Raw genomic sequence first — 27,166 nt, 5'->3', positions numbered from 1 at the left:
GGGCATGTGCTTGCGACCTGATTTGATTCTTTTTTTTCATCCAGGTAGAAAAAATTTGAATAAACCTACTTGTAATGGCCTTATTTTGATGACTTGATCACTGAGAATTCCATACCTCAGTGCCAATCGTTTCAATACCTTCGCGCAGTTCCCGTTACAACGTCCAGAGTCACGTTGTTTTGACTGTTTCCTTCCAAGGCTAGCTGACTGTTAGCGCTTTCGCGATTTGAAAGAAGCGACTCGCTCGGTCGTCAGCGGGGCGCTCTGATCGTTGTCGTGATTTATTACAACAGTAGCACAACCTGGAAACAGTCGAGTCAATTAACCCAAGGCACATGCACTCAGCCGGCTCACTGCGCAGTCAGGGGCGCAGCTGAGTGGAATATGTAATTCGACCGTACAGGTAACACCGCTAGAGAGCGAACACCGGGCAAAGCACACCAGAACAGCCAGTGGGAGTTCCTCCGAAGCATCCGCTAAGGTGGCACCAGCCTTGCACAAGCTCCAGGTAGAGGTGTATATCCGCACTGACGAGACCACATCTTACACTATTAAAGCTATGTCGGCGCTGTCCGCGCGAAAAACGGCGACGCGTCGCCGCCGCAAGCACTGAAGGCGCCCGGCTGAACCGGACGAAAGAAGAATATATGCCGAATAAATCACGCGCTGGACGCCGTAGGAGGGTGAGCTGAAGAACGACCGCGTCACAGCTGGTAGATCTCCTCGTCAGCCGGCGACCATGGCCCGCGCGCTATGCGGGCTGCGCCGCCTGCGCCCTCCCGCTCGCACACACGACACACCTGCTGGTCTGCAAAGAGGAAAATATGACTGGCCGCGGTGGCTCCCTGAGCTTGAACTATGGCCGCGATTCGTCCTCCTTAGAGGCGCCCTAGGCACCAGTCTTCTGATGTCGTCTCTTTCGTTGTTTTTTTTTATGTGTTGTCTCTTCCGCGGCTACTTTGTGTGCCTGCCCTGATGAGTGATGGCGAGGACGGGCCACACTGGCGTTTTAACGAGACGCGCTGCACCGCTCTGATCTGGACAGCTGGGAAGCTTGAGGCTTTGGACTTTAGCGTGCCTTTTTCTTTTGCTGGTAGCATGACCAGGAAGGGCGATAACCTCAGCCACTTTCTTGTACAATGGCGAGTCTGACTCACGCTTCGTAATTACGAAAGGTGGTGCATTTTTCGCGCGCAAGGTTTGTTTCAGAAATTCTTCAAAAAATGGTAGGCTTGTCTGAGGCATCTAATGGCTTCGGAAATAAGATATTAACATCCAACTCAAAGCTCGACACGAGCCGGAGGTTGTGGGTTGAATCCCGGTCGCTGCGGCTGCATTTCTACGGCGGCGAAACGTAAAAAGGCGCCCGTGTGCTGTGAGATGCCAGGGCATGTTAAAGAACCACAGTTGGTCTAAATTAATCCGGAGCCCTTCACTACGGCGTCACCCGTAGTCCGCGTGCCGCTTCAGTACGTTAAGCCCCATAATTTACCTTCTTTTTTTTTTCGAACATCAGCTATAACCTTTAGTTGTGAGGTCCGCGGTCGTTATTCCGTGGTTCTGAGGTCATCACTTCGCAGAAACTGAACCTATATTTCGTTTAACTCGGTAAATGGTTATAGTACGGAGGACAAATTCTGGAAGTTTCCGTAGCTTTCTACGGCTTGTTTCTATTAATTAAAACATAAACCACCGCCTATCTTTTTTTTCTTTTTTACTGTTCGACGCAATACTGCTCTGACGTGTTTTAACCGCGAACCAATTATGAGACCGTGCTTTTTAGATTTTTTTTTTCTCAACAAGTACGGAGCTAAGTATCTCCACGGAAGTAAAGCTTCCCGTAAGCTGCTGCACGAAATGTCCAGCGCTCCCCCATGCAGCTGAAGCAGGAGTGGCGGAAAGAAAGGCTGCCTCTGAGCTAGCTAGGCGTGAGAAAACAAGCACAGCCACCGAAGCATACGCTCGTCACACTCACAAGGGCCTTTTCTTGCCCCTCTCCATGACGAGGGCAAAGGAGAGAGCAAGCAGCGTATCTGCATCGCGCCAAAGACGCGTGCCACTCCACGCCGTCCGAGCGGGTGTCGTGGCCGGGGAGGAGCGGGAGCGAGAGGGGCGGGAAAGCGAACAAACTCAGAAGGGGGTTCTTGTCGACGAGACGACTTCTCGCCGAGAGGCCTCGCTCTCCCTGGCCCTAGCGTGAGACGTCTGGACGCATAGCCGCGGCAGCTGTGTTTGCTTGAAGCCCCGCTGTCCGCCGACAGCGCAGTTAAAGAGCCGGCCCTGACACCCGCCTCTGCGAACGGGTCCCCGACAGCAGCGGCGGCTCGTCAGCGAGCGATAGCAGGTCGCTCACGAATTCTCCCCCGCTCGTTGTTTTGCGCCTGCCCCGGCTGCTTTTACTTGCTGGCCCCCTCTTCACCCCGGCCACGGGCCGCGACGCTCAGCGTTGCGCTCGCGAGGAATGCCGAGGATCGACGAGCCGTCTTCCGAGCGCTCAGCACCTGTCGGCGCGTTTCAACGGGAGTCCTCGCCGACCGAAAGCGTGGAGTCGCTCGTGACGTTGCTGCCCCGGTCATTGTGCAATGAAGAGGGCGACGTGGAGAACTTCATTCCGTCGTGCTGGTATCATGACGCACAGAAGAGAGCGTATGCCTTTGCGGATAGCCTGCGGGGAATACGTTTGCCACATGCAAGCGTGGGCCAGCGAGAGAGATTCTCAGCCGTAGGGGCAGATGGGAGGAAGGACGCCTGTACTGCCCCCCCCCCCTCTCCCCCATCTGTTCGTTCCTTTGCGTTGGCTGTAAGAATAGGGTGTTGCAGTTGCCGAGTTTGCCCTACTGGCTAGGCGCACTTGACCAAATAAACGAAGACAGTACACAAACGAACGCATGAAGCACTTTGTAGCACGTACCCTACACCGTCGTGTCGCTAACAACTAATTTGGAAATCTCTTAACACCATGACGTCGTATTCTCAGTATATGAGCGATGCTCCTTTTTGTTTTTCGTTGCGCGAACGTCCGCCACCTCCGGGTATACTGACGGGTCCACTGTCGATATCAGGCTCGTGCTGCATTATGATCCTGTTCCAAAATGGAAAAGAAACCGGTTGTCAATTTCATCTCGTACTAAAATATCGCAATCGATAATAGTAGCGCTTTATTCTTTCAGGGAAATTGTTCTGGTCTCCATCAACTTCTGCCTCACTTTCCTCTTACACCCTGAACGGACTCTTAAGCACGCACGCACGCACGCACGCACACACACGCACGCACGCACGCACGCACGCACGCACGCACGCACGCACGCACGCACGCACACACACACACACACACACACACACACACACACACACACACACACACACACACACACACACACACACACACACACACACACACACCTCGCACACTAAAAAAAACAACACGTAACGTGAAAGAAAACGACAGTGTTTCGCTGCCTCGGCTTCTGCCCGCGGGGCTGTGATAACTTGTCTCCTGGAGCAACTGGTTAACGAGAAAATTTAGATTGGAAATCATTCGCGCCTTCGCCAGACGGTATTAACAAAGGGACATCGATATTTTGCCCCCAAGTCATATGCGCAGAAAGCCGAACTCTGCTGAAGGAAACAACACAAAAAAATGAAATGAGTTGTTCCCACGTTCGCACGAAGATTAAGCCCGACAAAAGCGCTGCGCCGTGAGACGTCAGAAAAACGCGCCACATCGGTGACTGCGTGCGGCCGCGGTGGCCCCGGCGGCGGCTGGGCCAAAGGCCTCGGCTCCTCGCACGGCTTCTGGAATCGAGAGGAGAGGCGCGCTGCTCGCGGCCGACCCGCGGTTCAGGAACAGGCGGCGGCGCATTTGATGCCGACGCGGCGCCTCGCTTTCCATTCAGGGCCCAAAGAGCGTGCCGCCTTTTACGCCACGTACCGCACGTCGTCCTGCCTCCGCCGGCGACGAGGCTGTCTTGCTCTCTCCGCCTGCGGGACTTTCCTTCAGCAGCTCTCCCTCGTGAGCACTAATGTAGCTTCGGAGAACGCTATACTCAGGACGCATTCGGTGCAGTAGCTTAGGTGAGGCTCATACGTGCGAGGTGTTCGTGTCGTTACGTGGAGCTACTATGCGAAAGGCTGATGGCCGCAGAGAAAGGCATGCGGGGAGCGCTGGAAAGACAAACGCGTGTAAAAGGTCTGCTAGTGTAGTCTTATCTACTGACGCATCCTGGCAACGTGTCTATTTAAAGCACGCGGTGTGCAGTTGTCGCTCACAAGATCAAAGGAAGGGTGGAATAATTCCACGCCTAAGGAAGGCTGACTGTACATAGTTTCTTCTGGTGAGGAAAAAAGGAGAGAGGAGGAAAATCATCCCTCGAGTGTGAATGCATGCAGTTCTACGTGAATATTGAGTGAAATGAATAAAAAGTTAAATGATGAAGGCATTCACTGGAAAAAGCCGTGCACCTCGCTTTTCGTATACGAAACTGTGCAACCACTTTGTAGAAGAAGAGTTAAAAAGATCAGAAGGGGGGAGCTGCGGTGAGGAAATGAATTTTACGCGTCAATTCCTGCGCCAAGGCGGCCCTGCGGCTACTGTGTCGCCGACAACGATTCCATACCAAACGAGGACCGGTCCTTTACCGATCAATATCAAAGGCTGGCTTGGCTCGCGGCTAAATTGCGGAAGGCTATGTCTCGGAACATACGACACTGCGGCCAATGTTCGAATTACGTCGCAGATCCGCACGATAGGGCGGCTGGGCGTTCTCGACTGCATTCAGGTGCAGCGGCCACCCACCAGACGCTGTCGACCTCCGAATCCCCCTCACCTTCGCCTTCCTGCGGGTTTTGTACTCGGCCACATCACGCCAGATAAAAGACGCCGAACGCTAAGGAAACGCGTGCCTGCGTCGACGCTCGGGGACATGTGAGGGCGGAGGGGAAAGAAGACCCGAAGGAAGAAAAAAAACGGCGTTACCGGAAGGAGGGGGCGCAGCGCGCGTACACTGCACGCGCCGCGTAGCGCGAAGCGGCACGAGCCCAAGAGACAAGAGGAAGGTGGCGCACGCGTATGATATCGGGAAGAAAAAGGGAGCGAGCCGAAGGGAAGGGGAAGAAAAGAAGCTCGCGCAATGCCCGCTGGAAGTGACACTTTAATTAAAAGTTGAAATATCAGGCTGGCACGGAAAGAAAAAGAGTGGCTAACAAAGAGGGAATAAAAAATAGTGGGGCGTACGCGTTTATATGTGAATATACGATATGTGTATACATACGGGCCTGCGAAAGGGGGACAGCACGTGCGGTGCCTCGGGGGCCTACGCGTCGCGGGCCCGACCCGGCGCGGATTTGTAGCGGCTCTGTCAGGACCATTCTGCGGGACCCCGCTCAGTTGGCCGCGCATATGCGCCGCCTTCGATGCGGCTTTTTCTCTACTTTTTTATGTCGCGAAAGTTCCTGTCCTGCGGTGCCTAATGCTGGGCACCCTCTGATTCTTCACCTTCTTCTCTTTGCTGGTATAGTACCTCTTCCCTCTTGCGTACCTCTCGGAATACTGGCGTTTTTCTTTTGACCAGCTCTTTTTCTTCCCGACGTCACAGTGGTGCCGGCGCCCACGCGTTCTTCGCGTTGCTTGAGTGCACCTTCGTTATTCTTCTTGGATCCCATTCATGCGTGCACCTGAAAGCCCGACGGAGCGTAACGTTGCGCGAGCGGCCCCGCGCTCAGTTCTGCACCGCGAAAGGCGCACTGCTATTGCCCCCCCCTCCCCCCCCTCCCCCCTGCCCCACCTCTTCACTCGCTCTCCTTGCTGCCCCACACCTGCTCTTTGTGTGCGCGAGCTCCCTGTTGCCGGGCGGCCTTTTGGGCTCAGATTAAATGCTCGTGAGTGTACAGAAACAATTGACGTACTTTGTTTTCGAGAGTACGTACCAGTGTACTCATTTACATAACAAGGAAGAGCGGGTAACACATGAGTCTGCAACGGCTGCGCTTGTTCCCTCACAAATCTTCACTCGTAGCAATTCCAGCACCTGGCAAATGCGACACACTAATAATTGTAGTCCCCTGTAGACCCTAACATCTTCGCCTAAGCGCCATGTGCCTTGTGCGGGACGGCCGCCTTCGTTGCGTGTCAAGCTGCTACCTTTTGGCGAGCAGGAAGGGCAGAAGTAAACAGAAACTATGCGGTCGAGCCAAAACTGCGTTCATGAGGTGCCCATGCTCAAAAGACCCTTATCTCAAAAGCGGTCACAGGTAGATGTGACTGCCTTCTTTCGGACAGTGCTACTGGCACCCTCTGAATTTATACTGAGTAGTGTGCGCGCGAGTAGCTACGCGGTGTCGCGTTTCAGCGTCTGCGGGACTCGAGTGGTCGTGTCATAAAGGCAGCGACCTTTTCAGGGCGCCCACACTCTTTAAGCCTTTCCTTTACAATATGTCTCCACTATATACTCTCGCAAATCGCCAAAAGTGTTTGTATTTTTTTGCTACTTTATAATGCCTTACTGCGCCTAGAACATCATGTTGCCTCCTTTTTTTAGCTTACGCACGCTGTGATATCACTTGCGTGCTGACGAATGACCCCCAAAAACGCTGTGGGGAGAAAAAGGACCAAAGTGGCGTTTCTGGTGACTCGCTGCTGCTAACAAGCATACGAGGCTACGTGTAATGGTATATACTAAGAACAATACAATGAGGACAAACAATTCTTCGATGAGTCGTGGAACTACGGAGGTGAAAAACTGTACTCTTAAACCGAGCTCTTAGCGGCAAGAAGGGCCGAGAGCGAGTAAGAACGTTTTTATCTCTCGCTTGTTTTTTGTCGGCACCCATGCTTGTTTGTTACCGCAACACGCATGATTCTGTGTGAAACACATGTTGCTGTGGTGAAACTACTTACAGTGAACTACGTAGCATCTTTAAAGAGTAGTGCAAATTCTTTTCTTCTTGAGTTTGCAGCTTTAGCCGAACCTTGGAAACGGCATGTCTGTTTGTAAAAACACTAACTTCGAGATTTTTGGTGAGCGCGATAAGTTTGTTGCAAACGCGAACGCCCAGACACAAGGAAAAGGCAACCGGAACCTGCAAACTACTCCGAAAGGGCTCCAGAAACCTTAAAAACCGACCTGAAAAAGCAAAGCACGTCGAGCTGCAGCGTCTGAAGAGGGCAATTTTGACGCCAGTGAAACGTTCCCGTGATGCTCTCCGAACAGTATAGTGAAAATCTTACTGCTGAAAAGGCCGCTTTGAGTTTGTTTGCCTGTTTTTTCTGTAAACTGCATCGACAACAGATAATTAAAGCAGTGAGAAAGAACATTGAATACTAAGTTTACAAAGCATGGTCCTGGGAGCCCGCACACCACCTGAGGCTATTACCTGAGCGGCGCGTTTAATTAAGGAAGGAATGCCAGCGTCCAAAGGTGATTGACCGAGGATACTAAGATCGACAGTACGCTATTAGCACCATTATTTTGTTTAGTTTTTCATCTGTCTTTAATTCCCTAACCGGTCTTATTAAAAGCGAGGCATTCATCCAAGCATCGTGAATGTGGTGTGCGCTGTTTTATTCCCCCTTTTATGACTCTCCGTGCATATTTTCCTCTTTTCGTCCCCCTTAATGCGTGGCTCTGTTTTTACTAAAGATCGATCCAGTGTATGTGCTCTGCGGCGCCAAGAACGCTTCCCATAATATTAAACCTAAAAATAATTTTGCGGTACGTACACATATTCCGAACGCCCTTCACTATAGCGGCTGCCCGTTCTTCTCCATGCCTTCTTACGACGCGCAAGGAAAGCGGGTTCTGGCAACGCACCGCACATATGAAAGCTTCGAAATGAGCTGTTCGTTGCCTGAACTGAAAGGGACAGTTGAGCTAGTTGTTTTCTACGATGTTTGCCACCTGTAGCTCTGAAACTAGAAGACAGTTTTTGAGGTCGTCTCTCTTCTATTGCGTAAGCAGAGGACTTATATTAATCATCAGCAAATAGACGTTTGTACTAGCGTTTTGCAAGTGAAGGGCGCAAAGTTACAGCAACAACAACGACAACAAGGATACTTTTGGGTAAACTAGGCTCGTTTTAAGCGCAGCACCGCGTGACGTACTCCCTTGTCGTGCGCGTCTTAGGAGCCCGTTAATGCTCAGCGTCGCTTAGCATTCGCGCTTTCCATCCCGCCAACACTGCAGTAATCGGCAGACTTCCCGCACTGGCAGTTCTTCAACTGAATATAGGCCGGCTCCTTTTAAAGCTTCGTTGTAATCTCTGCCGCTTGTTTTTCACTGAAATTTTATTAATGAGCATTGCTTGGCTCACAGAGGCAACGACGCTCGATGTCCAGAAAAATTGGCGCCCCGAAACCCACGTGACCATGCAAAAAAAAAAGAAATTAAGATTTCTTCGGAGGGTGCTGGGAATTCAACCTAGGACTCTCAGAAAGCGAGGCGACCACGCAACCCGCAGATCACAAAACCGCGTCGCTTCTTGGCGAACAAAGCTTAATATAGTATACGCGTTGCCTTACGACAGTTTGCTGATGAGTGTGTTTTTCATTAGAAGGATGAGAGAAGAAATAAAAAGGAATAAAAAACAACGCTTCCGAATTCAAAGCACTTAAAATATTCTGGGTAAGTTAATATGCCATTTTATTTCTTACGTGCGTGAAATTTGTTTTGTTTCACGCGTGGGGACATGGTAATGACATGATTTGATTTGGAACGGCGAAAGGAAGATAAAAAAGAGGTGCCTGCCACTAAAAGTGGCACACGCATGTCGGGCACATGAACGGAAGCTTGAGAAAATAATACAGGAAGATTATGGGGACAGGAAAAGAGAGGGGAAAAGCCAGGAAGTGAAGGAGAGAGGGCAGTAGACGGGCGCAGAAACTATTAGAGTCTAAATTTAAAAAAGAAAACGTACAAAACTGCGCACGCACGCACGCACGCACGCACGCGCACGCACGCGCACACACACACACACACACACACACACACACACACACACACACACACACACACACACACACACACACACACACACACACACACACACACACACACACACACACACACACACACACACACACACACACACACACACACGCGCGCGCGCGCGCGCGCACGTAAAAATAACGCTCTTATAATTGTTCCATGACAGTCCTATTATATTTGCGAGTTCATGGAGGAAGTGTGCACATATACACACAAAAGCGCAAGCTACGCACGTGTGGTGGCCTTTGGCTTAGACGCGATGCGAAACCTGGTAGCGCACTCGTCCTCTGCCCCAACCTCCAGAAAAAGCAGAGAAAGCAGCCGAGAGGGCTAGATATCGCGAACACAACGAAGGTGCGCACAACGACGCGCATTCTCCATTGTCCGCCACCTACGAAGGCGGCGGGGAGCCTCACGGTTCTCCTCCGAGGCGGCACAGGCCCGCCAACGGTAGCCAAAACAGGCGCCCCGGTCTCTCGCAAGCGGCCACCGGGAAGCGTGGCTAAAGGAGCCGCGGCTCGGAGCTCGGGACGCGCGACTCCGCGGCGGCGGACCAGGGGCGAGGTTGAAGCATCGCGCGCGCTAAGGCGGGGGAGCGCACGGCGAGGAATTTGCAATCGGTGTGAGCGGGGAAGACGGAGTGCTCTGAGTTATGGCGGCAGGCGCGAAGTGGCGACAAAAATAGCGGTGTAATTTTCAACTCATGAACACGGCCGCGATGCGCGCCAGACATAAATCTCGCGCGCCGAGCCCGACAGTGATGGGCGGCCGTCACGTGGCGGCGACTGCCGGAGTGAGGGGGACCGCGTGCTGCGACTACGCTGGGTGGAAAGCGCTCTCACCCCCGCCTCCATCCTGGGCTCCTTGGGAGGCGAGATGCACGGCGCGATATACGGGCAGCCGCGATGCGGGAGCGCGCGCTACCGACTGGGCTTCGTACGCCTACCTGGCAACGTATCAAGAGGTCGCGAGAGGCCGTTAACTTACTCATCGCGGAAGCCGAGACCTCCTCATTTGGAATGGCTCTGGCGGTGCGGCGGGAACTGCGCTGGAATTTCTTTGCCGCGCGCAACTCAAACTGCCCTCAGAGTAGCCTGCATGCGAGCGAGTGATATATCGGAGTCGCGTCAAACGATACTGCGCGGGGACTGCTAAATATACCTGGATTCGTACACGCCCCCCCCCCCCCTCCTTTTCCTTCCGCGGTCTGGTTACTTGCGCCCCTTTGAAGGGAGGGAGGTTCGCCGACAGCTTTGAAGTGCGAAGGCGTAACAGAGGTACCAGAGTAGCAACAAAATTATCGCGGGCGGCTTGAAGCTCGTTTGTTTCTGGTCGTGTCGCTTTTGGGAGGATGGAGCGGACGCAAAGAGAAGTAAGAGGCACACCGTGGTTTTGTCCCAGTTGTGAGCAAATATCCCAGGCTGTGTTCTCTTCCCCGTGTGAGCCATGGTGCTTTCCGTGGCGCGCACGCGCAGACGTCAAAACGGCGGCTGATTCTATGCTGATGCGATTGACAACGAGTGCAGAGAGCTCAACAACCGCCGCCACCGTGCTTTCGCCAGATACGGACAACAGCCCAGCGAGAAACAAGGCGACGCCCAAGGAGCGCTTACTGGAATGGTCTACATGAGCGTCGGCGTAGGAAGCGAGATTCAGGTTAAAGCCCTGCTTCTTTGTGCACGCGAGCACTCAGTGGGGAGTTGATCTCTCCGAAGAAAAAAAAAGAGCAACGCTTGCGCTTGTACTGTATTTATGCAAATTAAAGATAGTTTGCTCCACGTTGCGGCATGGAACGTGAAATTAAGGCATTTACTGCGCCCCTTGGGGATACAAGACTGTCAATAGTTTTCAAGTTGGGCGCAAAGGAAATATTTTATTTTCTTTCTTTTTGGGTTCGTTGGGATTCCTCTAAATATAAAGCTTTCTTTGAATGGGAACAAAATTGCGTTCATGAATTTGCAGGATCAGGCTTCCTCTGATGATCCGTGCATGCTTAGGCTTGGGTAGAAGCGGCGAAAAAAACAAACATGAAGCCTGCCGCTCAAGCACGGTCCAGGTGTACACAGCACAAGGTTCGATCTCTCGCAGCAGCTCACTATCACGTCCTCACTTATGCGTGCGCCCCTTATTAATGAGGCCGGTGCGGGTTCATCGCACTTGAGCCACATGCGTATGCATCATATGCGTACACACGGCCGATGGCGAGCTCGGCTCCCAGCGACGCGACGCCTCCGTCGTGTACGCGCCTACGGGGAATGGAGTGGGCTGCACCTGTCGTCGCTCCCTACGTATCGACAGGCGACGAGAACGGCCAGGGCGCGCGGCGCATAAAGCGCAGCTGTAGGGGGCTCCCATTTTTCGCACGCGAGCGCCGAATGACGAATCTCGGCCCGAGAAGAGCTGGCCCGTATGCACGTACTATATACGTATGCGTCCCGCGTGGGCTTTCATATCGGCTCCTGGCTGGAACGAAAATCCCCGCGACACGCCGTTTGCTGTCACGCACGTCACTTTCTCGGCGAGTGCCGCGGAGATCCCTTATCGTCTCCTTCCCCGCTTCACCACCTCCCCACTTTTTTTTAAATCTCTATTCGCATTATTTCGGTTACTTTTGGTTTTCCGTCTCACTAGAATTGCGAGACGCCGTCGGGTGTTGGAAGCAGAGCGGGAATTTAGACGTTGCTTTCATTTCCGTTGCTGCTATCGCTTTCGTGGAATGGGGAAGTTAATCTGGACGGTTTCCGTGAAATTGTTCCGCACGAACTTGTGCAGTGCAGTAAGTAAAAGCTACAAGATAAAATGTAAGAGAAAAAAAGTACGACGCAGAAATTGACATCGGGAAAAGTTTAACTTCATTAGAAAGCATTATGTCCGTGTAGCGGAGTTGCTTTAATAGTTCCCGCAGAACATTATGGTTGTCGTCAGAGTAACGACGTGAAAAACAGGGGAAAAAAAGACTTTCTTTCTCGAAAACTCGCGCATGCTGCTAATTTTAGCAGTTCTCCGACTTATGCTCTGTCTTGTTTTGTTTTTTGTTTTTTCGATCCTGTGGACCCTCTGGATTTGATGTACGGAAGCTGCAGATTTGGTTTTACTAGAGAAGCGGCTAAAAAGAGCTACAATGTGCCGTGACCTAAATTTGCGTTGTGTCTGTGGAGGAATATTCGTGTTGAACTGTTTTGTTTTCTAGTTGTAGCGCGTCAAAAGACAAGCAAGGGACGGTAAACGAGATGGGCACAGTCAGCTGGTTTGTGCGTGTGTGCGCAGGCACACTTGTTACGTATGTACCACGGTTCCAAATAACACGATGTGAGAACAGACGCCGAATTTATTCCTTCATATATAGCAGTTCCTGTTATGGAGGAAAAATAAAATGATAGAAATTAGAGAAGGCAACGATTGGAGCCAGGCTTTTTTATTATTCTTTTTGTAAACAAAGATGTAGTTGCCAGACTTGGTTGAATAGTTGCAGTATGTGTTTTTATTTCAAAACTACTTTCTAGTAGAAAGGCGCCAGGAACAGTTTCACGGACTCCCTGAAACGAGCTTTGAAAGCACCCGTCGTCTATGATGACGAACACCGCTCGTCTCTCTCCGGTTTTTCTGTTCCCTTTCCAGTGCCCATACAACTTATAACTTGTACTATGCTCATAACGCCGTTTCATTTCCTTCGATGAGGCAGCTGGACGTTCACTTTGCTTTTCTGAGCGCCATAGATACAAACTTCTAATGTTAACGCTGAGCGATAGATGACATCACTTGCGAAATGTGTCAAATAGGTTCGCTCCTACTGTGTTGCATCAGGTCTAGGTGTACCGCATCTACGTATTGCAAAATAGCGCCATTAGTTTTCGTTGATTGCTTCGAAATTTATCGTCCGAGACTTGTGCTGTAAACAGGTAGACAAACTTCGATGAAAGTGACGTTTTCCGCTTGCATTGATGAAGGAACCAAGTTGGCTACCCGGCGTCGCACTCGAAATATCAAAGCTGAAAAGATGCCTACTCGGCCGTCAGTTTTTCAATGTGCAAAACGTCTTCTTCTAGCAGTATGCCGTTTCTTTATTCTTTGAGTGAGTGCACCTCTCAACACACCGAACGAAAAGTTTTGCGTCGCTATTTTTCTTAAATGAATCGGGGGCCAAGCTACCTCAAGTTCTCATAAAGCCTTGCAGATTTAATTCAAATCGCCGGTTGGCAAACGAACGAGCTCGGGACTGTTGCTGAAAGAAGTTTCTTTTAAAATATCTTGAGTGCAGTTATTGTCTGTTGTATTTCATCTTTTTTGTGCCTCTGCGGATGGAAACCTAGTCAAGTGGAAATCGCTTTTATTCCCGACCCCTCCACTAATTTGTAATTATGGTAGAAATAAAGCATTGTTATTGTTATGTTGACAAAAAACAAACAAAAACGGACAATACAACCATCTTTCACTTTTATCAACATTATGCCTTGTTATAAACACTGCTTGCGGCCACTGTGGCAGCGTGGGCTCGTTTTATTTGGAACTCAGTTAACTGAGACTGAAAGCTGTACTTCTGCCTCGTCACACGCCTTTTCTTTAAAGCACATGATGCAGCGTTTTATCTTGTATATATATATATATATATATATATATATATATATATATATATATATATATATATATATATATATATATATATATATATATATATATATACACACACCGATGGCCAGTGTTTCTGCGCTTTGACTGCAGTCTCCACTGCTGAATAAGTCACGCAGAGTGACGGCCTCCACTAGCCCCACGCGTAGCGTCCTACTCACGTCTTCAGCGCCATCTAGTGACCACTGAGGAGGGAAGACGCGGCTTGAACGCGTAGCGCCGGCCTGTAAAGGAACGCACAAATCAAACAATGTTCGGAGGCCAAGTCGCATTCAAGCCTCGTTCAGCGCAGAGTCGGCTCCCAAAGCGCTTGAGTAGAAGCGAATGCGCCAGATTAGCAACGGGCAAACCAGGAACATCTCGAAACTGCCCGTGTTGTACAGGGCGCGTTAGCTAATAAAGCTGAGCTTGGCGTTGAATTAAAGATGTTCTTGCTCTGTTTCTCCCCCTCTCATCCTTTCTGTATACAAGTTGGATTTTTATCTTGCAGCGTCATCGCCCTCTTGCCCTGCCAATCTTTCCGTGCTGAATTAAAGACGAGAAAGCACGAAGAAAAGAAACCAACCTCAATTCCTTTCCCGCGTATCTGTGCGGACTAACATGCGGCTTAACCTGCACTTCTAAAAGTATCCTCAGAGCAGCCAATCAGATCCGAGCCCGTCGCACTTCTCGAGAGAGAAACAGACGAAAAAAGTGGAAACAAAGTTGGACGAAGGAGGCTACGGGCAATGTATGATTTAGAAGCCCCACAAGCCACGCGAGGCCGAGAATCGGGCGGTAAGCACACCCTTGTTCGAATGGAGCGCCGAATCACGGACGCACACACGCGAATGAGAGCAGTCGTGTAGCGGGAAGCGCGCGCAGAGGCACCGCGTGGACGCACAGCCGAGGCAGCGCGGAATCGAGCTCGTACGGAAAGGATTATCGGGACGAAATAACGCCAGGTAATTCGGAGCGCGCCGGTCCCGCGGTTGCAGCGCCGCAGCGACTTGCATAATGGAGGAAGCCCAAGGTATTACGCGCGCCGCAAGAAAGCTAATTACGGCGAACCGCGACTCCCGCGATTCTTGGGGAATCAGGAATTCCGCGCGCCTGCTCGCCGCTTCATGAATCTACCACGGTGTAATTTCGCATGCGCGCGGGCGGCTCGGGTCTCCGCCGCGGACTCGACATACCCGTGCCTCTGGCTGGCCCGATTCTATTGAGTTTTGATGACGCGAACCCGCTTCGACTGGCCCTCTCGCCCGCCGCGCTTTTGTCGGGCCGGCGCGAAAATTGTGCTGCCTCGTATCTCGTCCCGTGCGCCGCCCTCTCCCCATTCGCTTCGTTCCTCCCTGCGTTCCTCTTCCGCCAGCTTTGGAAGTTCGCCGTCCAGGCGGAATAGAAGGGAAAAGAAAGCTGGGAAAAACTTTTTTTAATTAAAGTTCAGATTCCTCTATGAAACGTTGCGCAGATTGAATCTGGCCTCGGTTTGAGCTGTCTTATTTCTTCCTGCAGCCGATGTGTGTGTGTGTGCGTTAACTTGTGTGGCCGGCGAGAGCTTTTGTTTTAGAGGTGCTATTATGGAAGAACTTGAGAAAAAGTTATGAGCTGATTTGGACAGGAATCATTCCTTTATTGGATATTACTGAGCAATCGTTCTCTTTAGCTTTGCGATTACGATAACCAACGGCAAGCCCCATGGCGTTTTATGACGCACCTGCGGTCCCGTTCATAACGAGAAAGTGGACGAAGACAATTTCTGAGCTCGTTTTCTATTTTTCTGCTGCCTGTGCCTTGTTTACTTTTTCTTTGCGCTCTTAGTCTGACTTCGCCTCCTGAAGCTTTCTTTTGAGCACGTGGTTCACTTCACAGTCGAGTAATCGAATAGCCTTTCGCGGACAAAGTTGCTACGCCCGCTGAGATGCACGGGATATCTTCAGCACTCGACAGCCCAGTTCTAGGTTAATGGTTTCATCCTTGGCCGTGACATTCGGCTAGTTACGAATCAAGAAAGAAGAAAAACTTAAAAAAAAACTATGTATGATATTAAAGCTTCTCGCGGTTATTAGCGCGGCTCGCTATTTATTCATTTATTTCACAGAAAAATGTAGGACCAATGCAGATTGCTCAACATGATCCGCTGCTAAGCTATGGTTGAGCAAAACACAAGCTCGGAGGTGGGATCTATTACAGCCCAAACTCAGGATTAGGAGGAAAGAGAGGGGAAGGGGGTAATGACGTTGGGACCCTCTTTCCTTTTCCTTCAAGCGATAGCGCTCAAAACTTGGCCCTAATGTAGCGATTGCCTATATCATCTGTGACGCTTGGAAATGAAGCGTAAATAATTTTCACCGCTCAGTGCGAAATGAGACGGGTGTGGAAACAGTATGGCTGCGACCTGTAGGCACAGACCGAGTTTTTGCAAGGACATGACCCGCCGCCTTGAAACGGGTACCAGCTTCTTCCGGCTCATTGGCATTCCTGGCTGCAGCTCCTTCGTGTTTTGGGGGAACGTCGCCGCACGAAACACACAGCACAGTAGCGTGCTGTGTGCTGCAAGACACACAGCACGGTGCGACACCCGCGCCTGTACTACCTCTAGGGCAGCAGACGCGGCGTCATCGTTTCAGCTCGCGCTCTCATCCGACTCTTGCCCTAACCCTGACATGTAAAAAGCTTGCTGCTGCAGGCTTCTGAGCTAAAACCTGTGCCAATTATGTATTTGGCATGTTAAATATTTCTGCTCTGCCGAGGAATTGCAGCTGAAAGTAATTAAAGCTTAAGTGAAGACATAGCAGTAGTTAACAAATGTAAGCTTCACCACATGCAGCCATGTACTGCTGCAAAGACAACTCATACAATAAAGGGGGTAGCGGGCGGGACGAATAACTTTTTTTTTCCCATTTTAACTTTTTTCGTTTAATAAAATTTTGTGTAGGAGCACTTTCACTTAGTTCATAGTGCGAACAACTACCCATTTTAAATCACAGTCGTTAAAAACGAAGCAAAAGCGGCCAAACAATACAACAAAATTCAGACTTTGAAAACCCACGGTATCCACAAAAAGCAACGCAACTTGAGAAATGTCTAAGCCCCCACTCAAGTATACGCTTTCTATATTTAATAATATAACCGATGAGAAAAAACACAAAAATGGCCAATAACATGATAACAGTATTGATAAGATGATAACTATTCCGAAGCTGTAGCATGTACTTTGCTCGGAAAACTACGCACATAATAGCTTTATGCACTGTACAGGTAGAAGCAATATGAAAGGGAACACGAGAGGGCGTGGCCGCCGCACTTCGCGGACCCCTGTCGCCGAGAGGCGGCGGGAATCGGCAGCAAGTGCGTATGCCCAGCAAGCATGGCCGACTGCTCTTTCCGGGCATGCCCCGAGTGACACCCATTCTTGTTGGCTGTCGGCGGCAGCGCTTCGCGAGGCGCACAGGCCACACACTCCCGTGTTCCCGCTCATATTGCTTCTACCTGTACATACGTAGGACAGGCACTATAAGTTCTGAAATATGTTTTCTCTTCCATTTTCTCATTGGTCGTTTATTTACTATTGTATAACGATGTACAAAATAACTATGTTCGATTTGCTTCTCTTTCACCCCAATTTCATAGGTAACCCCCCTCACATAATACTCCAGTAAGAGCCTGCGATGCGTATGACAAGTAAATTAATAAATGACAAGTAAATTAATAAATAAACAAATAAATGCGGACAGCTACGCAGCGCCGCATCGCAGTGCGCTCGTCATGGCACTGCAATGTGCCACGCCAGTTCGCTGTTTATTAGTAGCACTGTATCGAAAACAAAACAGAACGCAAAGAGGAAATGTTGCGGCATCTGCTATCGAAGCTTGAAGCACCTGAGCTGCGACTGGCGGAAATAAAAGGGGGAGAACAGGGAGAGAGAAGAAAAGAGGGGAGACACTGTGTAGCACCTTAACGCATTCTTGTCATGCTGTACAGTCATATGACACAAGCTCGACAGTGCGCAACCACGTCACCCCTGTGTCGGGAAGTGCGTCAGGACTGCTGACAAGAGCGCATGACGCGAGTGAGGAAGACAGACATGAGCGAGCATGACTTAAACGTGTCACTAAAAGGTTCCGTTATCACTGCTGCGCACGCAAAAGGGGAATAATTATTGCCCTGCGAATAAAACGAGGAAATTTTTCAGGAATAAACTTTACTAGAGGCTACAATTTCCCACTAGGTCATCAGGTGGGACGAAAAGCTGTTACGATTCGTGGTCTCAGTAAAATGTTTCCTTTGCCTTCAGCGAAAAGGAAGTATGTAGTAAACGTCTTTCGCATGGCCGGCGGTTGTAACCACTATAACGGCCTTTTATTTATTTTTATTTTTTGCAGAAATCAATATCTAGCACTGTCCGCGTACATCTAGCGTCTAGTTGCTGAAGTTGCCCGATGATTAGGTGGAATCAACATCTCCAGGATTAATGAGTAAAGTTTTATCTTTTAGACTGAGATAATGGTTTAGCACTGTTTTCTTTTTCAATTTTTTTTTGTACCTCAAAACGAATTCAATGCCGCCAGTAGTGAGGCTGCCTGTTGTCTAAGAGAAAGGTGACATTCGTGAAGCCAACGGACGAGGGAGACGCGCGTGCGGCGAGGAGTAAGAATGCTTGTGACCATGTTGTGGTCGATAGCTGGTGCTGCTACTCTTCAGGCACGAGTACGCAAGGGGGGAGTGGGGCATTGGCACTGACAGTTCATAAAGTCTGCAAAGAGCAAAATGGAGAGAAAGCGTTAAGAGTGAGCCAAGGCCTTAGCGGGCTCTGTCAGAGGAATCGTGCTGCCGACATAGCATTCCTCACGGCGTCGCTTCTCGCTATACTGCTCCTGGAAATCTGTGGCGTGAGACCCCGTCTTTCCTGAATGCGCTCTGCCAGCATACCGCGACTGCAAGCAATAAATCGAAAAAAGAAAAAAAAGTCGCTAGCCCGGGCGCCAGAGTCCATGAGAGACCCCGGTGGCGCGGACATTTTCTGGTCCCGTAGTAGGTTTTTCTCAAAGAAACCGCACGGATATCGAAACATCCCGACTCGGGATGACGCAAGCCAGAGCGGCGGAGATTCTTGGAATTGTTTGTGCCGTCGAACAAGGCAACCGTGGAGATCGGCGTTTTTTCGGATGTGGGCGTTTGACTTCATTTAATTACTCCTGCTTCACGCCCGTCGCCACAAATATTTTGAAGTATGTTACGGCGATTTGTCAGAATTTTGCATCTTTTTGCGTTTTAATTCCTGTTTTCCTTTGTTTATCCGTGCCACGGGTATTCGAAAATGTGGGCGACAGGAATGTATCGTGATGTTCTGCTGAACTAAAACACAAGACAGATTGTTTTAGTACGTCAGTATTATAAATGCCTCATAGTCTGCATAGTTAGTTTTTCTTAACACTAATTCTTTCAGAGGAAGCGACGCTCAAGTGCTCTAGATTTGTCTGGTGAAGTCAGTACTTTACTGTGTCTGTAAATTTTTGCGGTAAGAAGCTTGACATCTAAACCGAACCTGATGTAGTATTTCTGGAAGACGCATAATGCATCCAGGGTTTTTTTTTTCGTTTCACACTAATCGATTTCTTTTTAATCAGTCAAAATGATCCACAGTTTCAATTAGAAGGCTGCAGAGCGTGAGCAGAACCGCCAAACTCCGCAATTTTCGGAAAATTATCGTTATTCGGAACGATATTTTTTTTCACTTTTATCCTTCCTACGCATTGAAAGATATGCATGCGAAGCCCCAAAACCACCTATTCCGGCTCTCGCGCACATTGTTCTAGCTACTGCGGATGCGTAACTTAACCTCTGGTAAGGCTTCGTTCATTAAATGCGCGACCAGCGCGCGATTTTTTGATCAGGCGTTCATGTTACAGAGATTTCGAGTATATTACTCATTATTTCGCGCTCTTTCTGAAGGGCGTGCTTTAAAAGGATCTCCGCTGAAGAATTGAAGCCATTGAGTGTTTTTCGTGGCGCTCGAACTCCTTGTCGTTGAAATTTTGCAGTATCCGTCATAACAAGCTGGTTGATTCGGAAACAATATCCAGTTCTTGCTAGAGCTCAATCACTAGTCTTTACCACTGTAAAGCGGGGTGTGTGAGCTCTAAAGAGAAATATTCGGATGTCATTCGCTTGCCTACGTCCTCGCCGTTATCACTCATTTGTGTCGTGATTTAAACGAAGGACACTTTAAAAACGACGTTGTTAACGTTCTGAAGTAAACGTTAAAAAAGTGATTGGGTTTTAACGTAGTTAAACCGTGTAGTCGTGCGAAAGCATGTGTTCATTTTTCACCTCTTTTTTTCCGCCATCTCCATGTGCACGAAACCGCATCTCTCGCTCTTCATCGTCCTCTCTCCATTCGGCGGCAGCTTGCGCGGCGCTCCTCCGAACTTACCCGAGCCTCCTCCCATTGGCTGCAGCTGGTGCTACGCTCCTCCGAACTTACCCGAGCCTCCTCCCATTGGCTGCAGCTGGTGACGCTCCTCCGAACTTACCCGAGCCTCCTCCCATTGGCTGCAGCTGGTGCTACGCTCCTCCGAACTTATCCGAGCCTCCTCCCATTGGCTGCAGCTGGTGCTACGCTCCTCCGAACTTATCCGAGCCTCTTCCCATTGGCTGCAGCTGGTGCTACGCTCCTCCGAACTTACCCGAGCCTCCTCCCATTGGCTGATGCTGATGCTACGCTCCTCCAAACTTACCCGAGCCTCCTCCCATTGGCTGCAGCTGGTGCTACGCTCCTCCGAACTTACCCGAGCCTCCTCCCATTGGCTGCAGCTGGCGACGCTCCTCCGAACTTACCCGAGCCTCCTCCCATTGGCTGCAGCTGGTGCTACGCTCCTCCGAACGTATCCGAGCCTCCTCCCATAGGCTGCAACTGGTGCTACGCTCCTCCGAACTTATCCGAGCCTCCTCCCATTGGCTGCAGCTGGTGCTACGCTCCTCCGAACTTATCCGAGCCTCCTCCCATTGGCTGCAGCTGGTGCTACGCTCCTCCGAACTTATCCGAGCCTCCTCCCATTGGCTGCAGCTGGTGATACGCTCCTCCGAACTTACCCGAACCTCCTCCCATTGGCTGCAGCTTGCGCGACGCTCCTCCGAACTAAACCGAGCTTACCCGAATTAACTCCGACGCTCCACACAAGACAAGATTCTTGCTCGGGGTTGGTAAGTCTGGAGTAGTGATTTCGCACTAAAACTTGAGATTAACTCGAAAGTAAAAAAAAAAACTTGAGCTGCTGCCACTGAAGTATACAAAATACTTCAATGGTGGGTTCGATACTTTGGCTTTGAAGCCATAGTGTACCATATATAACCTGACTTGATTCTGCTCCTGGTTCAGCAGAATCAAGTCTGAGCAGGTTCAGCAGAATCAGGCTCAGGTTCAGAAGTCTCAGGTTCATCAGATGCAAGCTTTGCCGTCTCTCGCCTTCGGATTTGCGTCTGGTTACCTCGTACGTCTGTGAAAATTAAGAGAAACGATAATAAAAATGTTAAGTTTTTATTTTTTCTTTGGGGGAGGGGGTGCTACGTGCTGTTGCTGCTGCTGTCACTGCATGAAGAAAAGATGTAAGTGCAAGGGCCTGTCGACTGGCACCAACTGGGCCACTCCCAGAAGGCAGTTGAAAGGAATGTAAAAGGAAAGATCAAAAGAAAGCACGCGCGTTGCTGCAACCGCCTCCTCGGAATTGACGTTGACTGCTGCTGCTCCTGCAACAGACGCCGCTAGTATGTGACTTCAACTGTAAATTAAGGGTCGTTGACACAGTTTGCTCGACACTGCATTGCTGTTGTCTGCTCAGGTTCCAAGCTATGTTCTTTTGGTGTTCATTGTGATGCCTTGGAAAACTGGGGATGCTTTCAGGGCATAGTGTCCGAGGCGATGCTTTCATCGGATTAAAAGAAGCAGGAGGAAGAAGGGACAACAGCCAACGCCACCTGAACTGCAAGAGCCGGCTGCCGCAGCGAGGTCCGCCGCCCGCCGTCTTTATGGTTTTCAAACAATCGCAGAAGGGTGCGCGTTCGCGCATTACCACCTGTTAGAGGTGCACCATGGTAGGAGCGCCGGGGAAACAAGGGGGAAGGATGAGGAGGTGGAGGGGGGCTTATGCGCAGGATGAATGGGAAGGAAGCAAGCGGCCGGCGGCGGACGGCGGCCACCAAGCATCACGCAAGGCACACCGAGCTAGCACAAGAATTTACGAGCGCCTGCGGCGCGCGTGGTTCAGTGTATACACGCCAACGAGCCCACGCTGTACTACAAACGCGGAAGAAAGTGAAACAAGAAATCGCCAACGAAACGACGTTATCCTTACGAGCTTCTTCTCTTCTCTCGCTTTTCTTTCTGTAGGCGCACACGTACGCTTGGCGAGCGCCATGACTTTGTAGCCGGCCCGCGTTAGAGCCACGATTGCCGTCTCGCCGCCACAGCCTCTCCTGGAGGCCCGCGGCAGAGTCGAGGGACGCGCCCGTGCGTACATGTAGTTAGGGGCGAACAAAGAACACGCTCGGCTGGCCGGATACCTCGTAAAGCCAAGGTCATGACAAGGAATGCCAGCGGGCCCTTCTCATGAAGAGCAAAGCAAATGTATGCGCACGCATATAAAGCCGGTCGCGGGCGCACAGCTGAAGCCCGTCGTGGCGGGTTATGGGCCAAACTTTCTGGAAAGAGACGGCGTTTGCGTGAACGCAACTTCTGCAGCTGGTTTTAGAGGGTGCGCACGTTCGTGAGGATGCCCGCGTTTATTGTCATGCGCAAAAAACGGAAGGCCTCATCGTCCCGCGTCCCTTCCTTCTCTCGCTCTTTCTTTTCGAAAACTTGCTCGCCTTCGCGCGAAGAAGACGCGGGCGCTTATCTGCTGTGTTGCTGTCTTTAGCAAAGGGAGCAGCCAGCGCAGTAAAACGGTGCGAGCTTTCTCGTAATCCGGAAGCCCGGGCGGGAGTCCGTGAGTAAAACTTTGCCAGTTTTGGAGGCCATCCTCATCTTCTCGACTCGCTGTCTTCTGTTCCCTTTTTTTCCGCAATAAATGTAATTTGCGTGCGTTGAAAGTGTAACGTGGATTCGTTTGGTTTATTCCAGGTTTGCGCGAAGACCCAAGAGACTAAACATCGCGTCAGTGGTAAGTCTGATTCTCATTCTTCTCTGCATACGTGTTACAATGGTTCGTTCTTACTTGGCATTACGGCAAAGGCATGTTTAAGAATTTCTAGTTTCTGCGAAAGTATTCATTAAGTGCATGCTTCTTTCTACGACCAAATATTGAGGCCTGAAATATTTCTCGGTTTGTTGTCACTGGCACTTAGTACCTCGAAGACAATGGATGCGATTGACTACGTGACCATCCATTGAGCGGGGAGCTTACACATCGTTACGTACATTATGAAGAGGTATCTAAGATTGTAATGTGCACTGAAATGTCAACTTTTCATCGCGTCAAATGGAACGTGAAAACAAAGTAATTCTAGACAAAAATAAAACACAGAAATTATCAGGTGCAAAGTGTAGCTGGTTGTACGGTTATCGGGTCGCATTAGTCAAAACCTGATGCCACCTGCCGAGAGCTCTTAGCTGACACAGCGTGTAGCAAACTTACATTAAATCACAATAGGGGTGTCGCGACTGTTTGCTTTCGCTTTTCGGGTCTGGACAAGACACCTGAGGTCATCGTGAGGATAACTTTTACGAACAGTAGTGGACATCAGGTGGATGATTACAAGTTCATGGCGCGACGTATGGGGCACCGCTAGCGATGCTTTCACAAGAGGCGTCTGACGAGTAGCAACGCCTGTCCGCAACCTCACGCCACGAACTCAAGTGTTTTCATCCTTGCAATCTTGCCCCGACCCCGTAAGCCGCGCACAGCTGTAGATCAAGAGCAAGCTCGGCAGACGGCGCACACGCCACCACTTTGTACGCGAGCGCGCTTAGCTGGAATCGCCGAGCGCGGCCCCCGCGTGAGTTACGCGCGCGGTCCCGGCCCTGCTGGCTCGGCGCCGCCGGGTGGACTCCGGCGCAGATAGGCACCGCGGTGAAATATGGCGACCCGCGCGCGTATCAGCCAGGTGCGCCACCTGCGCTCTTCAACGGACCAGGTATACCCGCTGGGCGCCTGATTTACGGCTCGCAAGTCCGTGGCGGTGGTCGCCATCCTTAAACAAAGGCGACTCGCCGGCGAGAGAGCGGGGACGGCTTGGAGGCAGTCAGATAAGCAGGAATGTCGCCGCCGCTGCGGGAGCCGCGACTTCGGCGGCGGCGACCTCCCTGTCCGGGGTGGCGCGGTGGCCGGCCGCTCGACTTGTTTGCGGACGGCTTACAGGAAGATACGCGCGCCGCCCTCCCCGTCGCGCGCTACGCAGTCGCTGCCGTAAGACCGGTGCTGTCGCGGCGCGGCGCGCGTACGGTTGAATTCACGCGATGTGCGCGGCCTGTCCCTGCGAGAGGTTTGTACGCGCGGAACAGCCGGAAGAGTGATGCTGCGCGCCAAGCGCTGCCGGAAGCGCAGTCGCCCGCGAGATGTGGATGCGGAGAGAAGGCCCATTCCGCTGAGGCTTCTTCAGGCGCAGGCTTCCGTGGTGGTTTCTCTGCTTTTTTTTCTCTATCTTTCTCTCTTCTCGAGCAGGGAGGACAACGAATTGCTTGTTGGTGCTCCTTGATTAGAGGGAAGAAGAAAAAAATTGAACAGGTTTAGACTAGTTACATTTAGATTAGGTAGGGGGAAAAAATAAGCAGGAGAATGCCACAGGTTGCATCTGGCTGATTTTTCTGCTTTTCGGTTTTAGACCCGGCGCAGAGCCAGTTTTGCACTAACGGAAGGACAGCCGCTTTGCGTGAGGCCGTGGGAGTCCCGTGTCTTGCCTCACCTTTTCTTGTCCCTTGTCCTGTAAATGGCGCCGTTCACTGAAAAATTAAAAATAAAAGCATTTCGTCGCTGAAATTTAGGGGGTGTATAACTGTGCACGGTAAAAACTTGGTGGAATTTTTTTAGTTACATGAAATTTGTCTAAAAAGCAAGTTTACGTCTAAATATGCCTAATAACACCTCCGTAGCGTGCTTGGCGTTTCCCCCAAGTGAATAAGTAATTTTAACGCGCGGACCGCGGATAAAACTGTGCCTCGAACTTAAATAAAAATCTCTTATCCTCACAAGCCTGGAATATGCTATTTCGAGTAAATAGTTCTGACCGCTCACTACCTGCATATGAACTGTGGGATTAAATAACCAAGAAATGGGATGCTCGCCCCAAACTCTAATTTTGTAAATGGTGGGCAGACCACATCCGGTCGAAACTGTGTATTTTTACGCGCCTAATAGCACTCTAGGTTATGAAGGGTGCTGTAATGAAAGGCTTCGGATACATTCCAAATGGGGCTGTTTAACGCCCATCGAAATATCCTCATTACACGAGCATTCTCGCATTTAGCCTGCGGCCAATCACGACCACCGCAGCTGAAAATCGAAGTCGCGAACTTGTCCTCAGCAGCACAACCGTGCAGCTGTTCATCAACTGCGACGGGAAACACAACCGGTCAAGTTAAATCTTTCTGTTATGAACAGGAGTTCAGAAAATTGATTGGTCTGCCCTGTTCACCGGTTACGGAGCACAACGGGCTGGGAACAATGAAACAGAAAGCATCGTTGTCATGAAGTCATAGTAAATGTGTGCTATCCTTGCCTTCGCTTGGCGTGTAGTTTTTCTACATGACTTTTTTGTGCTCTGTAGTTTAAACATAATGCCAAACGTGCACCTATAAGGTTAGCCAGCGTTCTCACCAATAGGCATAGCCTCTCAGAGCCATGAGAGTATAGATACGCATCTGCAGGCACTCAAGTCCAGCTTTCTTGGGCATTGCTTTTATTGTTAGGCAGCTGTGGAATACTGTAAGATATTACTATGAACATATTGATAGCGATGGCCTGGCCTTCCGATACGTAGTAAGATCCTGCTTTTAAAGCTGGAACTGCGCTCTCACAGCCAAAGAAAGTCAATGGGTGCGTTTTTTTTTTTTTAGACTAAATAGCAGAAATCTACACGCGTCCCGAGGAGATATCTTCGGATACATTCGTTTTTATGGTGCATTTTTACGATATGCGAAAAACTGTGTTCGTAAACAAACTTTTCATTTAAAAAAAATGAGCTTGCCGAGAATATTTTGGATATGTTACTACACCAGTGATAATGAACTATCATGCCTTGCTGCTTGCCACTGTGTATTCTGGAGCGTTTTGAAAGGCATGTGCTCAAAGTCATGTCTCATTCGGGCGAAAAGAAAGAAATACTGCGTTATTGAAATGTGCCGAAATTCGCAGATCGCAGCACAGCGCATTTATGAATGAAATAATTCTGGGCAGACTCAGCAACAGCTTTGTCATGAGCATATGGCACGAGCTGCTGTCGTGATTATCCATTTACTGAAGGTCTTGAGCAGACTTGAGAGTCGTGCACAATCTGAAAGCCTACATCACCGTTTCTAACAGATCGCTGTGTGGAAAACAACCTCCACAACACCGAATCCATGGTAGAGTGAGGGTGGTCATATGGTTTTTGACAATCGCAAATTGAACAAGGGAGGGGAGGGCCTCAGGGTGCTTGCCAGCGATTCGACAAGAGGACTTCTCTTCGACTGGACAAAACTTTCATCATTGGCGAGGAAAGCCCTCCATTCGAACTCACTCAAGCGGAGACCACCTTTCGTTCCAGGGAGTCTGATTTTGTCCCGTCACCGAGGAAACATGGCGCTGCAAGTACAGACTGCGAAATCAGTTTTTTTTTTCGGTTGGAAACGCGACAGATGATGCGGTCTTCCGGTTCATTTTGACGAATACGGGCGAAGAACCCAACAGAACGTCATGTGGAAGAAAATGTGTGCCCCACAACGTTCGCTGTTTGCCGTATACACTTCGGAAACGCATCCGGCGTAAGGGTTCGTATGTGACGTGCGCGTTCGAGCCCCCCGATGTCGACACAGCGTTTCGGCAAGGAAATAGCGCGTAACCTTTCGAAACACCACTACGATAGGACTGCCAATGCGCATTTTAGCCATCAGCCTTTCAATGCACGCTGTTCGCAATCCGTTCATTCCCAATGGGTCCAGCTTGAGGAAGGTTCTCGGTGGTCAGTACCTACGTCATGTCCGGCAACTGCACGATACGCCGCCATGTGCACGCGTCGTCGGCTCTATACAGCGTTTTAAATGCTGATAACAACAGTACTGGTTCTCTAAGAAGCGTCAATCATTGTCAGGTGTAGTTTCGTGACGTACCCAGCATATTAAAAGGCATTCTAGCCAAAGTAAAATTTCGTTAAAGACGGCCTCACAGTTATCTTAATTGTAGATTGCTCCTACAAATAAACATTTCTTTTTCGCGAACACTCGGAAAACGTGTGCTCTAGAGAAATATGGCCCTTAATAACAGACGTAAACGCAATAACATCTACGCCTCGTGATTTGAGATTCATATTTCGCATGAGGAGACAATTTTCCGCCGACCTCGTGAAATATTTATCGCCAAAGTATTCCTGCAAACACACTGTGTAGC

At 50.2% G+C, this 27,166-nt stretch overlaps 1 long non-coding RNA gene across 1 annotated transcript in view; it reads left to right on the top strand.

The window, feature by feature from the left end:
• Nucleotides 1-27,166, top strand: part of LOC144096435 (uncharacterized) — a 166,226-nt gene that overhangs the window by 5,777 nt on the left and 133,283 nt on the right. Inside the window, exon 2 of the long non-coding RNA XR_013306782.1 lies at nt 22,708-22,747. This is a non-coding gene — a long non-coding RNA (uncharacterized LOC144096435). The remainder of the gene's footprint in view (nt 1-22,707; nt 22,748-27,166) is intronic.

The sequence above is a fragment of the Amblyomma americanum genome, chromosome 1 (assembly GCF_052857255.1).
Source record: "Amblyomma americanum isolate KBUSLIRL-KWMA chromosome 1, ASM5285725v1, whole genome shotgun sequence".
Classification (NCBI taxonomy): domain Eukaryota; kingdom Metazoa; phylum Arthropoda; class Arachnida; order Ixodida; family Ixodidae; genus Amblyomma; species Amblyomma americanum.
The sequence above is the reverse complement of the archived record's forward strand: the minus strand, read 5'-3'. Positions and strand labels throughout refer to the sequence as shown.